The sequence below is a fragment of the Scylla paramamosain genome, chromosome 6 (assembly GCF_035594125.1).
Source record: "Scylla paramamosain isolate STU-SP2022 chromosome 6, ASM3559412v1, whole genome shotgun sequence".
Taxonomy (NCBI): domain Eukaryota; kingdom Metazoa; phylum Arthropoda; class Malacostraca; order Decapoda; family Portunidae; genus Scylla; species Scylla paramamosain.
The window spans coordinates 30,292,819-30,306,996 of NC_087156.1; the positions used below are offsets into that span (position 1 = coordinate 30,292,819).

The following is a 14,178-nucleotide window of genomic DNA, read 5'->3' on the forward strand; positions in this document are numbered from 1 at the left end:
GAGAAGAACAGGAAAGGTGTGATCAGTGACCATCGCCAGAGAACCAAAACCCTTCGTAGCGATAAGCCCTCAGCAGGCCAGCCCAGTGTGAGGCCAGCCGGACAAACCAAGGGCGCCGCTGCCACCCTCCCTCCGCGGTCACCCTCAATTTAACACCTCCAGAATCAAGGGATGAATGATAAAAAAAGGGATAATTGGACCTGAGAACAAGATGTGGTGGTGGTGTTGGTGAGATGTGTGTGTGTGTGTGTGTGTGTGTGTGTGTGTGTGTGTGTGTGTGTGTGTGTGTGTGTGTGTGTGTGTGTGTGTGTGTGTGTGTGTGTGTGTGTGTGTGTGTGTGTGTGTGTGTGTGTGTGTGTGTGTGTGTGTGTGTGTGTGTGTGTGTGTGTGTGTGTAGATTTCTGAGCATTTTGTGTAAGTAAGGATAAATTCTCTCTCTCTCTCTCTCTCTCTCTCTCTCTCTCTCTCTCTCTCTCTCTCTCTCTCTCTCTCTCTCTCTCTCTGATTGTATTCCTCCTCCACCTCCTCCTCCTCCTCCTCCTCCTCCTCCACACCCATTTACACGTCTCTAAAAGCTCTCCATTATGCCATAAATGGACACGACACGAACTGATTTGGAAAAGAAAATCTTCACATCTTACTCACTCTTCTGACCCAAAGAATGAGGGTCAGTTTTCCTCGTATCCCTCCCTCTTTTTCTAATCTCCATTTCCTCCTTCCCTTTTCTCTTCTGAAAGCTGCCCTACACCTAACCCTTCCCTCCTTTTCTCTCCTTCTTCGCAAACACAAGAAGGTTAAGTAGGACAAGGCACATGCATATTCTTCTTGCTATTTCTCAATGGATTTCTCGCTACTTAAGTCAGACGACCGAAAAATAAAGTCATTAGCAAAAGAAGAGGACAAATTTTTCTTCTACTGTACTTTTCTGGGGATAGTTAATTTAGTATTGATTTCATTTATTGTTTCCTTAGACAAACACTTGCACGAAAAATAAAGGAAAACAAGAGGAAGACGAGCATATACCAAAAGCATGTACACTTATCCATTACTTACAGTCTATACTATATTGTGTAACATAAGACTTCCTGACTCACTTCTTTCACCCTTTCAGTACCATGGTTTTAGTTTATTCGTCCCTCTGACTACTCATAAACTACAAATGCACCGTTTTTTCACTCAAATCTTTGTAACAACAGGTATTTATTTAAAGTCCGGATATTATTTAAAGTACTGATCGGTTTAACGCAAGTATGGACACCACCTGCCCACTCCGTCACGGCGTGGCATAATACACTTTGCAACACACACACACACACACACACACACACACACACACGCAACACGCACGCACAAACAAAAAAAAACAGTCTGCAATCATGCGTAACTGGAAAGAACATATGCAATGAGAGAGAGAGAGAGAGAGAGAGAGAGAGAGAGAGAGAGAGAGAGAGAGAGAGAGAGAGAGAGAGAGAGAGAGAGATCGGCTAAGTGTGCGATAATGCCCCATTCCCCATGCAGGTTGCGGCCCCACACACATGCAGACATACTCGTACATCACGTAGTCTCCGCTGTGCTTGCCTGAGTGCACATTAGGACCCGCAGGGCTTAGGAGGAGCAGGAGGAGGAGGAGATGGTAGTCTTGGGAAGAAAGATAAGTCCCAGAGAGAGAGAGAGAGAGAGAGAGAGAGAGAGAGAGAGAGAGAGAGAGAGAGAGAGAGAGAGAGTTATATAGAAAAAAAACAGGCCACAACAGACCTTGCGGTCCTCACGAGGTGTCCTGACTTAGGACTACTAAGATGATAGTAAAAGAAAAGGACAGAAAAGCAGAAGGCTCTCTCCCCACCCTCCACTCCCTCCGATATAAACAGTACAAGAAAACATGTGGGAAAGAAATATCTTGCGGGGTTAGAGAAGAAAAAAAACGAAGGAAATTTTATAGGAAAGAAAGAAAATAGATGAAGTGAGGTGCCTCCATTTCCTGAGGGCAAGGAAGTTAATCACTGACAAACAAACGCTGTTAGCCGCGGATTATAGGCAAAATATTTATCAAGACAGCGTTTAAAAGTCTTAACGGTGTTGCAGTGTATCACGTCTCGAGGAAGCCCATGCCATAGATTTACTACTCGATGGAAAAAATGATTTTTCGATTCGTGAGAGCTGAAGGGTTTCCCAACAATTTTGTAACCGTTTCCTCGCGTGTAATTTGAGGAGTCTATCGTGAAATATTTACTGCAGTCCATGTTATCAATGCCTTTAATGATTTTGAGCACCTGTATTAAGTCGCCTCCTAGTCTTGTTTGTGTTAATGGGAAAAGATTTAATTCTTTAAGACGCTCTTCGTATAATTTGTTTCTTAGGCTTGGTATCATTTTTATTACTTTACGCTGAACTCTTTCAAATTTATCAGTGTCTTTCTGGTAGTAGGGATACCATTGTTGAATGCAATATTCCAAAACGGGACCGACTAAAGTGAGGACTGTATCCTTAGATTTATATTCAAAATATCTGCTGATTAAGCCAATTACTTTATTTGCTTTCTTTACGATATCTGAACATTGTTGGCTAGGTTTTAAGCTACTCGATATTGTCACTCCTAAACCAGTTTCGTTGGGTACCATTTAAAAAAAATACTTTGCTTTCTTGTTTCTATACCCTATGTGAAGCACTTTGCACTATCTGCATTAAAACTCATCTGCTAGGTTAGTCCTCACTCAGTCAATTTTGTCTAGATTTTTCTGTATTTCTATTACTTGTTCATTAAAGACTACGGAATTCACAATTTTGGTGTCATCATCAAACTTCGATATTATACTGGTAACACCCTCATTTATGTCGTTAATATAAACAAGGAAGAGAACAGGTCCTAAGACTGATCCCTGTGGTTACGTTAGTCCACTTTAATGATTTTCCATTTATTACTACTCTTTGCTTACGGTTGTTTAGCCAGTTTTCAACCCATCGCAACACGTCGCATTGGATACCGTGTGATTTTAGCTTAATCAGTAAACGTTTGTGGGGGACTGTCGAAGGCCTTTTGAAAATCAAGATATATTATATCTACCGCTTTACTCTCGTCATATTAGTTCAAAATATCATAGAAGTCTAAGAGTTCGTCAAACAAGAACGTTTGTTGCGGAAGGCGTGTTGAGTATTTCTATGTAAGTTGTTTTCTTCTAAGCGATTGATGAGTTTATCTCTTATTAGTGTTTCAAGCATTTTGCGCACGACTGAGGTTAAGCTAAATGGCCGGTAATTACATGATAAAGAATTACTGCCTTTCTCGAAAATCGAAGTTATGTTGGCGAGCTTCCATTCATCAGGCATTGTACCGGACTGCAAGGATTTATTGAACAATACGGTTAGTGCTTTAACTAATTCGGATTTCGCTTCTTTTAAGATGCAGGGTGAGATCGTGTCAGGCCCGGGTGACTTGCTAACTTAAGTTTATCGATGCATTTTGACACGTCACTTTCTATTATATTGATGCTGCTTAGGACGTCGTTGTTATTAAGCTGGACTGCTGCCGCCGTAGGGATGTCGCTGAGGTCTTCTATTGTCAATACTGAGGCAAAAGAAGTGTTTAGAATGTTACTAATTTGCTCCTCCTCGTTAGTGTAATCTCCATTTACATCAATTATGGGTCTAATAGTTGAAGTAATCACTCTCTTTTGGGGTTCGTTTTACTCTGGTTCACAACATGTAACTCGGTGGACTTTTTTGCATTGCTTGATTAACCTCTTTGCTTTACGTCTTAGTTCAACGAATTTCGTGTGTTCTTCGTTATTACTGAAGGATTTGAATCTGTTCTGGGTATCCCTCTTGGCGCGCAAGCATTCAGGTATTTGTGTGTTTCACCACTTAGGCTTAACGTTTTTAGTGAGACGACGATTTTTTCATGGGTAGGCATTCTTGCACTGCTTTTAAGTATCTATCCATGAAAAATTTCCAGTGAGCATTAATATCTGTGGTGGTAAGTAGGTGACTCCAGTCGATTTGGTTAAGAATTTATTTGAGTTTACAGAAATTTGCTTCTCTGTGGTCAGGGACTTTTTCTTTGCTTATATTTGTCTCATTAGCCATGAAGTTTATAATGAAGGTGATTGCGCGGTGGTCACTGTTACTAAACTCGCCGACATTCACATTTTCTATTAATTCATCATTCGTAGCAACCACGAGGTCAAGGACATGGTTATCACGTGTCGGGTTTTGCACAAATTGTGTAAGTGAACTTTCTTTGAAGTTATTATACAGGTCATGTCCGTGGTGTGAGGTGAATGATTCGCCCCACTTAGTCACTGGTAGATTAAAATCTCCAAGGATTACGGCGTCGGCGTCGTGTGTGTCACTTATCTCGCTAATTTGGTGGAAGATTTCGTTGTCAGTTTGGACTGGCTGGGCTGATGGTCTGTACATAAGGGATAATGCTAGTTTGGTCCTGTAATTATTCTTTAATGATATAAATAGAGCATCTACGTTTGCAATGAGAGGTTTTGATAAAAGAACTGGGTTGAGGCTGGCTTTGATGTAGAATAAAATGCCGCCTCCATTTTTGTTTACACGTTTTTTTTTTTTTTTTTTAAATATTATGTACCCGGGAATTTTATATTCTGTTATATAGTCCCAGATTTCTACATTTAACCATGACTATGTTACGCCTACTATATCGTAGTCTTCTGTGAACGCTATTTCTGCTAACTCAGAAAACTTGTTACGCAAGCTACGAGTGTTCACATAGAAGACCTTAAGCTTATTTCGAGTAGCTGGGGAGTCGTTTACGTGGATGAGGCTGCACGATCCTGCTGGGAGTTTTTTTTTTTTTTTGGTGGGGGAAGAGGGCCTAAAACTAGAAACTTTGTTACTTAGCTGACCCCCGAGTCGTGCTGCCCCCACCCCGTTGAAGTGCAAACCGTCATCCTGGAATAGGAAAGGTTTTATTATAGAAGTCGTCCCAGAGATTCACGTAGTTCACACTTTCATCTGCGCAAACACCTTCACTGCGCAGAGGCACCTTCATCTGCGCAGAGGCACCTTCATCTGCGTAGAGAAAAAAATGTTGGAATGCCAACAACATCTGGTGTTCCCAGGCGGTCACCCATCCAAGTACTAACCGAACCCAAAGTTGCTTAACTTCGCTGATCGGACGAGAAGCGGTGTATTCAACGTAGTATGGTCGTTGGCAAAGGGAGGTCTTGGTTACTAACGGGTGATTCATGGTAGCTAGTCTCAATTGTCAATCACAGTATCGTGATTCATCCACATTAGCCCCGGACTAGGAATACTTTTAGCTAGTATGTGATTACTGTTCTCTTGTTTTGTTCTCGTTGTCTGCCTAATTACTGCTCTGATTATATGTGCCTGTCTGTCTGTCTGTCTGTCTGTCTCTCTCTCTCTCTCTCTCTCTCTCTCTCTCTCTCTCTCTCTCTCTCTCTCTCTCTCTCTCGAAGGGTGGGGTTTATAGCCAATCAGTGCCTAACGGTGGCCTGCTGAGTAAAGGGTTACGCTGGACTTACTGACGCGAACGCGCGCGTGCGTGTGTGCGTGCGTGCGTGTGTGCGTGTGCGTGCGTGCGTACGTGTGTGTGTGTGTGTGTGTGTGTGTGTGTGTGTGTGTGTGTGTGTGTGTGTGTGTGTGTGTGTGTGTGTGTGTGTGTGTGTGTGTGTGTGTGTGTGTGTGTGTGTGTGTGTGCGAGAGAGAGAGAGAGAGAGAGAGAGAGAGAGAGAGAGAGAGAGAGAGAGAGAGAGAGAGAGAGAGAGAGAGAGAGAGAGAGAGAGAGAGAGAGAGAGAGAGAGAGAGAGAGAGAGAGAGAGAGAGAGAGAGAGAGAGAGAGAGACACACACACACACACACACACACAAGACCCCATCATGCGGAGGTCAACAACATTACATAGTTAGATATCAGAGGACATGCTGTGCCTCGTAAGCTGCGGGGGACAGGGCGAGGGACGCGTCTAATGAACGGCTTCCCGGGCTCACGGCGGCGGGGGGCGGGTCTCCCAAATGACTGGCCCGTGCTCGTCACCACGCCGAAACGACCACCAAACGACCTGCTCATCTCTCAGGGGACGACTAGCCGAGCGACCTTCGGGGTTCATCACATCGTTGAGGCGACTCCCAAATCACTTTGTGGGTTTTAATGCAAAGAGGCAGGGAGGAAAAAGAGGTTCGGCTGGACTGTTTATATTGGAAGTGTGTGTGTGTGTGTGGGGAGGGGGAACGGGGAAAGAGAGAGAGAGAGAGAGAGAGAGAGAGAGAGAGAGAGAGAGAGAGAGAGAGAGAGAGAGAGAGAGAGAGAGAGAGAGAGAGAGAGAGAGAGAGAGAGAGAGAGAGAGAGAGAGAAAGCTTATTTATGACTTGTGTTCTTCAGGCGATATCTTTTTTTAACCTCCAGTAACGAATAACGAGCTCCACCAGTCATATGCATATACACTAAATGAATAACTTGTTAATACATGTAAAACAACCTAATAATAAATTAATGGTTGACGCAAACTAGTTGTTTCGCAAGATTTAAAAGATCACAGGGCAAGGCCAGAAGCTAGTGCGCCTACACGTGGCAGTCCCAGTATACATCTTGCATTTCTTCTCCATATCTTCTACCGCTATTTTCACGCTAACTGCTCTTCTGATCTTGTAACTGCATGCCTCCCCTCCTGCATCCTCGCTGCACAAGACTTTCTACTTTTCGTATCCTTATACTGTCCACCTCTCTAATGCAAGAGTTAACCAGTATTTTCAATCATTCATCCCTTTTTCTAATAAACTCTGGAACTCCCTGCCTACTTCTATATTTCCTCCTTCCTATGACTTGAACTCTTTAAAGAGGGAGGTTTCAAGACACTCATCCTTTAATATTCGATGATCATTTATGACCTCTTTTTGGGGACTGGCGCCTCAGTGGGGTTTTTATAGTTTTTGCTACTCCTGGTTGGTGCTCCTCTTACATAAAAATATACAATTTAAATATCATCTTTATCTACATATCATCCCTATCCGTATATTTATTTTGTTTTTTTGAAACTCCCCCATTTTCATTACTAAGTCTATTTGTCAACGAATGTCTTCCTATTTCCATTATAAATCTAACAATACCGAGCTTGAACTCCTTGCTTCTAGTCCCCTCCAGATTACTGACAACAAGTATTTAACCTTCATCAACCTTGTTATATAATTTGTACCATGCACGCAAATACCTTTATTAGCTTCTTTTACTCTACACCACTCAGATCAAAGTAAAATTTAAAAATTTTAACCTCCAACGATATTCGGCTGACAGTTCTCCATATAGAGGACCATGAACAAAAATTACGTACTAGTATTATACAAAGGAAGGACATTAATAGGAATCAGACAATTTTCACACCAAGTTCTCTTAGGTGTCAAGGTGAGAAGGAAGGAAGTACACGTCAGTCACCTTATACTCAGTCTGTTTCATTCCTCGTCACCTCCCTCTCACAAAGTTGTGCTCGAGGCAGTCAGCACATCCGTCTCATCTCATTATGAACGCAAATTATCACTCAAGCCTGACTAATACGGCGACATCGAAAAACATAAACAAGATACGTCATCCTTCCTCCCTGTTCGGATGTCGCAATTTGTAAGTGTGTAACTTATATTAGAGAGAGAGAGAGAGAGAGAGAGAGAGAGAGAGAGAGAGAGAGAGAGAGAGAGAGAGAGAGAGAGAGAGAGAGAGAGAGAGAGAGAGAGAGAATGGACCAAACATGACCCCTTATTCCTCCTTCGCCTCCACTTCCTTCCTCTGGATATTGTAGGTGCGCTCTTGATTAGGTCCGCCCTTAATTGGGGTCACGCGAAATAAAACCGAGGTGTCTGGGGGAGGGGGTGGGCGCAGGACGGGTCGAGCCAGCGCCGTCAGGGTAAGTGAAACGCAGACGTGAGTGGCATGGCGAGGGCGGCGCTTCCAGCCACCCTAGCCAATCAGACGGAGAAAGCTCAATTTTGCTCACGTGCAGCTGCGAGGTGAGTGAAGACAAATAAGACATATGAGCGGAGATATGCTTTGTGCAGTGATGCAATCTTGCTTGAGGTTGTGTAACGGAGAAAGAGGAGGAGTAGGAGGAGGAGGAATAGAAAGAGGAGTTGAGTGAAGCGTGCAAGCGAGTGTATGTCTGTTGGTACTACGTAAGTGTGTGCGTGTAGTGAAGTGTGTGCGAACCATGTTGTGTTGTGTAATGTATTGCTAGTGAAGAAAGGGTGTGTGTGGGTGTTAACTGCTGTCTGGTGGTGCGCGGGGGTGTTCGGGTGATGTGCTACTTGATTTACTGTTCATGGCGAGGACTGGGGTTGATATGCTGCAGCAAGGAAAGGTACAGTGCGGGGAGATGCAGCGCAGTGTAGTGTGGTTAAGATACGGGTCATGGTGTGGCGTGTTGAGCAGAGAGCAGACTATCGGGGTGTGGTGGGCGAGATGTACTGCTGCAGGGCCACAAACACACACAAGCACCCGCAAGCAGCAGCTGAAGGCAAGACTAGACTAGACAACTGTATACTTCATCTCACGTCTTAGCTACGAATAATTGAGAGAGAAAGAGAGAGAGAGAGAGAGAGAGAGAGAGAGAGAGAGAGAGAGAGAGAGAGAGAGAGAGAGAGAGAGAGAGAGAGAATCAAAATCATCTGAATTCTTCCATCTTACCACCAGTACCACCTCCCACCCCTTCCCTCTACCCATCACCTCTCTCTCTCTCCACCTGACATACTCATCCCACGCTACTCAGAACAGGTTACCATCCTTCACCTCGGAAACAAACACCTCGTTAACACCTGGGCAGCCACCTTGCCTCACTGCTCACCTGCCCACCCTTCCCAGCCCTGCTCCGCGTCAACCACCGCCCGGCCGATCTATGCTAAACACCTGATTGAGATGACTTGCATACGGCCATGACTCACCTGCACTCTACTAGCTTCAATGAACTTACCTGTCTTGAAGTAGTGTTTTCATCTGATTTAGTGCGTGGATACATCTCTCTCTCTCTCTCTCTCTCTCTCTCTCTCTCTCTCTCTCTCTCTCTCTCTCTCTCTCTCTCTCTCTCTCTCTCTCTCTCTGTTATGCCTTACCTCCCACGGTTAGAGAATAATGACGCGGGGTGAAAGATGAGAGAATTGGATGAGAGAAGAAGACAGAGAAAATATAGCAAATCAAACTGACACCTAAATAAGGGAGAAGCGAGATGGTGAAAGAGAAAGAGAGAGATAGAAAGAAAAAAAAGTAGTGTGGGAGAAGATATAACAATGCCGAGGAGAGAAAACTTTATGACTTCATTAATATTGCACTCATGAACTCGACATCTTAAAAAAAAAAAAGAGAAAAAAATAAGAAGAGAAAAATCACTCACTCTCTCACCTCACGTAGGCAGCCTTTCCTCCTCCTCCTCCTCCTCCTCCTCCTCCTCCTTCTCCTCCTCCTCCTCCTTCTCCTGGTGTTAATCTGAGCACCTAAAAAATGCTTCTTTTATATCCGGGCCGCGACTCGCCCTAGACACCAAGCTAATGCTAAAATGTTTCTTCCCTCCCTTCCTTTCCCTCCTTATGCGTTCACCTCTTCCTTGAATCTCCCTTTCCTTGAACTATCTGTCGTTCTCCCCTTGCAAATCCTTTACCTTAATTCTTTTGCACCTCATAATTGACCTAGTTATGCTGGATAAAGTTACGTTAGGTTAGGTTAGGTAATGTAAGGTAAGGTGAGGCAAGGTGAGGTTATGTTAGGTTATTTGAGGTTAGGTTAGGTTAGGTTAGGTTAGGTTAGGTTAAGTTAGTTAAGTTAGGTAAGGTACGGTAAGATAAGGTAAGGAAAGGGAAGGGAAGAAAAGGGAAGGGAGGGGAAGGGAAGGAAAGGAAAGGGAAAGGGAAGGGAGGGGAAAAAATAATAAGTTTGGTAAGGTGAAGTAAGATAATAAAACAAGGTAAAGTAAGGTAACGTGCGATAAGGTTACGTTATGTACAACAATATAATGTTATTTAAGGCAACGTAAGCTTAAAATAGGTTAGGTTAGGTTAAGCTAGACAAAATTAGGTTAGGTTAAGTTAGATAAAATAATGTAAAATAATATAGACAGAGTAAGATCAGGTAAGATTAGGTATGTTAATTTAAGTCAGATTAGTTTAGGATTGGCTAGCTTAGATAACATAATGTGAATTAAGGTAAGTTAAAGTTAGCTTACGTTTCCTTAAGTTAAGATCAGGTTAGATTAGGTTAGCAGTAATTCTCACAAGTCGTGCCTCAGAAAATCACAGGGCACGGCAGGTCAAGCTTCTGGGGCACCAAGAGAGACAAGTGAGGGAGTAGGGCCATTACCGACGCCCCTGCCTATCCACCACCTCCCTGCCCTCACTCACCCCAGGGCATCTGTATCCAACTTCCACGCCGCTCTCCCTCACCCCAGTGCCTTCAACCCACACCTGTCTACCTGCTGCTCCCTATCTTAATGAGAGAGAGAGAGAGAGAGAGAGAGAGAGAGAGAGAGAGAGAGAGAGAGAGAGAGAGAGAGAGAGAGAGAGAGAGAGAGAGAGAGAGAGAGAGAGAGAGAGAGAGAGAGAGCCACACAGATACAGATACAGACACAGAACCAGACAAACACACAAAAGAAATAAAGGAAAATCACAACCTGGTCTGGAAAACTAGATAAATATTAACTAAAGCAAGAGTAAGGAAGGGAAAATATAAATGCGTCAGTAAGCTATAGAAAGGCCAGGATTGAATTTATATCTGAGTGAGAAATTGAAGCGCGCTGCCTGAGGCCTACCTTTTCCAATTAACCTGGCCAGAAGAGGATACCTGGCTGTGATTAAAGTTACTACATACCTGTGACGCCGCCTCCCTCCTCCTCCTCCTCCTCCTCCTCCTCCCTTTTATTTCTTACTCCCTCCCTCTCTCCCTCCCTCCCTCGCTCCTCTTCCGTGTTATTTCTCACACTTTCCATGTCTTCTGTCCTGCGCCTCCTCCTCCTCCTTCTCCTCCTCCTCCTCCTCCTCCCCCAAGCAATTTACACTTAATCATGCCCTCCTCCTCCTCCTCCTCTTTCTCCTTCTCCTCCTCCTCCTCCCCTTCCTCCCTAAACACACTCCCCCAGCGGTAACGACACTGATCTTAAACACACACACACACACACACACACACACAGCATCGCATATCTACTTAAAACAAAAAAAAAACTCATTTTCCTCTTTCCCTTGCCACTCCTTTTCCTCCAAAACCCGTCTTTCTCTCTCTCTCTCTCTCTCTCTCTCTCTCTCTCTCTCTCTCTCTCTCTCTCTCTCTCTCTCTCTCTCTCTCAGGCTCGTCCTCCTGCTGCTGCTGATGTTACCGCTGCTTGCCGGACGCACTTGAATATTCAGCAATGAGATAGGAAGAGGGAGCTGTAGCCCGACAGAGATAAGCTAAGCGGGAACCAAGAGCGTTGACAACTGCTGCTTCTTATGGTCTTGTGGCGACGACGACCACGACGAGGAGGAGGAGGAGGAGAAGGAGGAGGACACTTAACGAGGGATAGAATGGCAAGGAATATAGTGTGAGCCATTGAATTAATAAATTATCGTGGTTATAGAACTGATTTACGAGGCAGCACCGATCCTGCAAATCAATAGAAAACGGTGATCATGAGAATATGGAGTGAGTTTTATGGGGAACTGCGATGTTTCACCCGATACTTGCCGGGGAGAGAGAGAGAGAGAGAGAGAGAGAGAGAGAGAGAGAGAGAGAGAGAGAGAGAGAGAGAGAGAGAGAGAGAGAGAGAGAGAGAGAGAGAGAGAGAGAGAGAGAGAGAGAGAGAGAGAGAGAGAGAGAGAGAGAGAGAGAGAGAGAGAGAGAGAGAGAGAGTCATGAATAACACATAAAATATACACCTGAAACACCTTCTTAAGCACCCCAGGGAACTCGAGGGTCGCCGGGTCACGGGGTCCGGAGCTGGCAATATGCTGGGCGCGGAGGGCGAAGGTGTCACAAGTTACCACATGGAAAGGGGGAAGGGAGGAAGGAAAAGGTTACACACACACACACACACACACACACACACACACACACACACACACACACACACACACACACACACACACACACACACACACACACAGGCAGAGAGCTAGAAATAGAACACATACCCCTTTACATAATTCCCTAGAAAATTATATTGCAAAAGGCCATTAAGTAAAACACACGTGTAAGCCCATGTAATCTTCACATGCTGAGAAAGAGGCACCAGCTCCTGTCCTTGTCTTGTACACTTAAACTCGTCTATTTAAACCCACTGGACTTCTTAAAGTGACCAGATGGATTTTTATTTTTATTTCATGGGGACAGGACGGAATTGTGTTGGGGGGTTTCTTCTTGATGGTATAGAATCCTTGTCAAATTGTCAATGGTATTATAAAAACCACCTTGAAAACACACAGTAACCTCCAATATGTTGAAATCAGTGCTGGTAAGATGCAGAAACAACTGAGAATACATTATTTAACATCAATCTCAACAACCACGTCTCAATACACAGTGCATATACACATACACTCACACATGCACACTCAAACACCCATATTCCTCCATCCTCTTCTCTTTTTCTCTCACTCCTATCTACCAACTATCTACTCCTCCCCTTCACCATCCTATCTACTTATCTCTCCCCCTTCACCAATCTATCTAGCTATTTCCTCCCCTTCACCAACCTATCTACCTACTCCCTCTAGTGCAGTTCTTTCGGGAGCCACGCTAAAAGAACCTCAGAATTAACAATATCTCCTCGGCGAGACCTAACGAGCCACACAACTTGACAAGAACGACACGCCAGGAGCAGCACCCGCCCGTCACCATCCAAACTCAGCCCAGCCAAGAGGAGCGCGGCGGTGACTTACGGCGCTGCCCCTCCCTCTCAAGACGCCTGGGGGACATCACGCCGGCGCTGGTTGTGGTTGGTGGTGACAAAAAACGGGGCAAGGCAACATGCTCATTAAAAGGGCAGCGTCTAGAGCGGGTGGTGCGGAAAACTGACGATTATGTGGCGCGTCTTGTTACGTATGGGTTTCAGTATGGGATAGCGGGAGGCAGGGAGGGAGAGAGAGAGAGAGAGAGAGAGAGAGAGAGAGAGAGAGAGAGAGAGAGAGAGAGAGAGAGAGAGAGAGAGAGAGAGAGAGAGAGAGAGAGAGAGAGAGAGAATATGGATATTTGTAGACGTAGATTTTATGCAGATTTTTTTCTCGTTTTCTGCTGCCTCTCTTCCTCCCACATCCAATTCCCCTCTTCTCTCTCTCTCTCTCTCTCTCTCTCTCTCTCTCTCTCTCTCTCTCTCTCTCTCTCTCTCTCTCTCTCTCTCGTTGTAAGTACGTGCACAAATACAACAGGCCTTTAACCAGTGCATGACGAACATTAGCATATACCTACGTGAGAACAGGTCACGCCGCGCAGTGCAGTGCGAGTTGAACTGAAGACATACAACACCAGAAGTGGAATACAATGAGAAGTAGAGAGAGAGAGAGAGAGAGAGAGAGAGAGAGAGAGAGAGAGAGAGAGAGAGAGAGAGAGAGAGAGAGAGAGAGAGAGAGAGAGAGAGAGAGAGAGAGAGAGAGAGAGAGAGAGAGAGAGAGACGTATTGCGTACCACATCCATGTAAATAAGAACATCTCGACACACACGTACTCCCTTTCCTCTCTCTCTCTCTCTCTCTCTCTCTCTCTCTCTCTCTCTCTCTCTCTCTCTCTCTCTCTCTCTCTCTCTCTCTCTCTTCATTGTAGCTCCAGGTGTCAGCATATTAATCCAGCATTCTCAGGTGACCGCACTGAAATATATATCCCTCTCCTGAGCGAACTTCTGAGAGGAAAATAAAAACTGGGGTGCTTACTGGAGCGAGGCGAGGAAGGTGGTGGTGAAGCAGGCTGCTACTACCACCCACACCACCACCCCAGTCCTCCTTTGAGTCTGAGTACATCCCTCCCACGTGACTTTTGCCGCACAGAGGACGCAGCACCAAAGAGAGTAGGAGTGTACCGTCACGTGCACCAGTAACTTCCTCCTGCCGATGACTGACATGTTGATTTCAAGGCAAACATGTGTGTAGAAATGCATATTTGCTCTCTACTCTTTCAAGTCCTCGAGGCCAAACTATGTGCTTAGTGTGTACGAGTATCTGCCTGGCTGGTGCTGGTGCTGATTCAATGGGCGTCTCCTGTCTACTGC

The 14,178-nt window shown here is 44.8% G+C and overlaps 1 non-coding gene across 1 annotated transcript; it reads right to left on the reverse strand.

The window, feature by feature from the left end:
- Positions 1-5,059: 5,059 nt before the first annotated feature.
- Positions 5,060-5,178, reverse strand: LOC135101697 (5S ribosomal RNA). Its single transcript, XR_010269372.1, has one exon. It is a non-coding gene; the product is annotated as a 5S ribosomal RNA (ribosomal RNA).
- Positions 5,179-14,178: the final 9,000 nt, after the last annotated feature.